The sequence below is a fragment of the Echinops telfairi genome, unplaced genomic scaffold, assembly GCF_000313985.2.
Source record: "Echinops telfairi isolate 266 unplaced genomic scaffold, ASM31398v2 ScPeMD7_15;HRSCAF=58, whole genome shotgun sequence".
In the NCBI taxonomy this organism is placed as follows: Eukaryota; Metazoa; Chordata; class Mammalia; order Afrosoricida; family Tenrecidae; genus Echinops; species Echinops telfairi.
The window spans coordinates 3,485,124-3,488,566 of NW_022103912.1; positions in this window are offsets into that span (position 1 = coordinate 3,485,124).

Here is a 3,443-nt window from a genome sequence, read left to right on the forward strand (position 1 = left end):
AGCCAGCAGGCAACTAATTTTTGACAAAGGGCCTACAAAGACCCAATGGGAGAAAGACTGCCTTTTCAACAAATGGCGTTGCTCAAACTGGATTTCTATATGCCGAAGAATGAAAACAACACCCACATAATTCCCCATGCACAAAAACAAACTCCAGATGGATGAAAGACCTACATGTAACCCCCAAATCTCTCAGGATCAGCAATGAGAAAGCTGGAACAAACTTCAAAAATAGGAACAAATCTAATATACTCTTGGGGCGGGTTCCAGTTGTGCTCCTGTTTTACCGTGGTGGATCCCTTTTGAGTTCGCTGGGAGTATTTATCTGGAGAACTGTGCCCTTGCAAGGTGGGAGGGAGCCAGACTTTGGTAAGGGAGTGAAACGATGTAAGAGTTGTTGTGCAGACTGCTGTGAGCTCCAGCATCCAGCTCCCAGAGATCTGCAAGGGTGTAGGGTTCTGGACTACACTTGGGGACTGTCTGGCTTGGGACATTCCCCCACCCTGCAGGGTTGCAGACCTAGCAGATAGGGGAGGATGCTGGCACTTCCCACCCACTGGTTAAGGTAAGGGAGAGATCACTGTCAGGGGAAGAAAGAACGATGCCACAAGCTCTGCTGCTTTCCCTGAGGGCAAAAATTGGAGAGGGGGTCTGAAAAATTCCTGGGGTGCTAAGAGTCTGGGTCCCACGTCTAAATTGCCCGAATTGGCCACCTCATCTGTTGATATCTGGGCCACACAAGTGCTGTTCTAGCCAGGACTACAACCATGGAAGTCCTGGTTGGAAGTTTCTTGATGACCCTCTCTATTTCTTCTGCTCAAGTACTCTATATCCAATTGCATTAATTTGTGTAGAGGCGTATTTCTAGGTATTTGTCCATTTCTTCTAGACACTATCAAGCTTGTTGGAGTACAGTCTTGGCAATGTGTCATTCTTCTTTTTTTTTAAGTTTGCCTGTGTTGTGATGCTACCCTGTGCATGGCTAATTCTACATAGTTGCATCTTCTCTTTCCTTTGTTAAAATTAGCTGCCGTTTGTCAATTTCATTAGTTCTTTTAAAGAACAAATTTCTTGTCTTGTTTGATTTCGTCCTTGGTTTTTCTTTTTTCCAGTTCATTTATTTCTGTTCTAATATTTATGAATTCTGTTTTTCCGTTGCTTGAGGGCTTATGTTGTTGCCCTTGTTCTACCTAGTTTCCCCGAAAATAAGACAGTGTCTTATATTAATTTTTGCTCCAAAAGATGCGCTAGATCTTATTTTCAGGGAACATCTTATTTTTCCATGAAGAAGAATACGGTATACATTTATTGTTGAACAACAAAAAAGGAAATTTATTACCTGTATACGGTACGGTAGTAGTTGTCGTCACAAACCAGCATAACCAGACAAACTGAATCCTACAGTATCAAGAATTTCTTGTTGCTACCATTATTTTCATGTACAACAATCTATGGTACATTTACTCACTCTGTGGTACATTTACTCACACTTCCTGTCTGCTCTGGCTGCGCTGTGGCCAACAGTGAGCTGCGTGGCGGCATCCAACGCTAAGGTCCAGAGTCCAGAGTTAGGATAGCTTCGGGGGGCCTTATTATGAGGGAGACCTTATGTTTGGGGAGGTCTTATTTTCGGGGGATGTCTTATATTTCAATGAGAGGCAAAACTGTAAATAGGTCTTATTTTCGGGGGATGCCTTACTTTGGGGGAAACACGGTAGTTGTTGGAGTTGTCTTCAGATGTTGCTTTGGGGTTTCTCCTGTTATATTTTATTATGCCTGTGCTGATTCTTATAAATTGTCCTCTGACAGCTGCTTTTGCTGCCTCAAAGGTTTGGGGGAGAACGATGAGGCCTGAAACTCCCATAAAGAGTCTTGGTCTTGGAAACACTGGGTCAAATCTCCCCTGTCCTGCGGAGTCGTTATGAGTCAGAACGGACTCGATGGGAATGTGAGAGAGAAAGGTTTGGATATGTTCTGTTACCATTCTCATTTGTTTGAAGGGATTTCTTAATTCCATCCAGCCCATATTTGATCTATTATCTAGTAATTGAAAAAAATTGTATGTTTAGTCTCCACGTGTTTGTCTTTATTCGTTGTATTGTTGATTTGCAGGTTTATAGCTTTGTGATTTGAGAAAATGTACTGTAGAACCTCAGTGATTTTCCATTTGCTGAGACTTGTTTTGTGGTCTGTTCTATAGTGTGAACTGTGTGCACTGGGGAAGGATGTGTCCTGTACTGTTTTCTAGTAGAGGTCTCTGTATGTTTGCATGTCTAGGAGGTCAAGCTGTTTGATTGTGAGGTGTAGCTCTTCCATTTCTTTATTGAGTTTCCTTCCTGGTGTTTTTCCTCGAATATGGTGTATTGGAGTCTCCTAATAATATTGTTGAGCTGTCTATTTCTGTTCACACCTCTGAGGATTTGATTAATGGATTTAAAGGGTCTTTCATTGGGGTGTACATATTTATTATGGTTATGTCTTCTTGGTCTTTTGTTCCCTTAATTATTATGTAGTTTCCATTACTGACTCTCATTAAGTTATTTTCCTTGAGGTATATTACATCAGAGATTAATGATGCCATTCTGTATAGTTGTTATTGGCTTAGTAGCTTGTTTGCCGTCCTTTGATATTTAGTATAATTTTATTTTTGAGTTTAAGACATGTCTTTTTAGGCATCGAGATTGACCTTATTTTCTGCTAGTCTCTGTCTCTTAATTGGTGTGTTTAATTCATTGATAGTGTCAATATTGCTATATTTAGGTGGTTTGCTGTCATTTTACTGTGCTTGTGTGTCATTTCTCTTTGTGTGTGTGTGTTTATTGGTGTATCTGTTCCTCCCTTAATTCTGTGTTGTTATCATTCTGTTGTTTTGGGGTCTGTTCTATAGTGTGAACTGTGTGCACTGGGGAAGGATGTGTCCTGTACTGTTTTCTAGTAGAGGTCTCTGTATGTTTGCATGTCTAGGAGGTCAAGCTGTTTGATTGTGTTGTGTAGCTCTTCCATTTCTTTATGTTATTCTCAGGTTCATTTGCTGTTTTTGATTCTTCATCTGTAATGATCCCATTAATATTTTTTTGTAATACTGGTCATGTTATGAATTGCTTTAAATTTTCCCCATAGGAAATATCTTTATCCATCGTATTTGAGGGATATATCAACTTTGGATTGAGAAACTTTTTTTCCCCTCAGAATTTTATATACATCATTCATTCTTTTCTTGCCTGCATAGTTTCTAATGTAAAATCTGAGCTTATCCTTATTGGTTTTTCTTTGTAGTTGGTAATTTTTCCCCTTTAAGAGCACTCTGGGTTCTCTCATATTCCTTGATATTGGAGTGTTTGACTATAATATGTCACCAGGTTTTTCTTTGGGGATCTGTTTGGAGTTCTCTTTGTTTCTTAAATAAATATTTTCTGCTCCGTTGTGATGTAGGGGGCATTTTC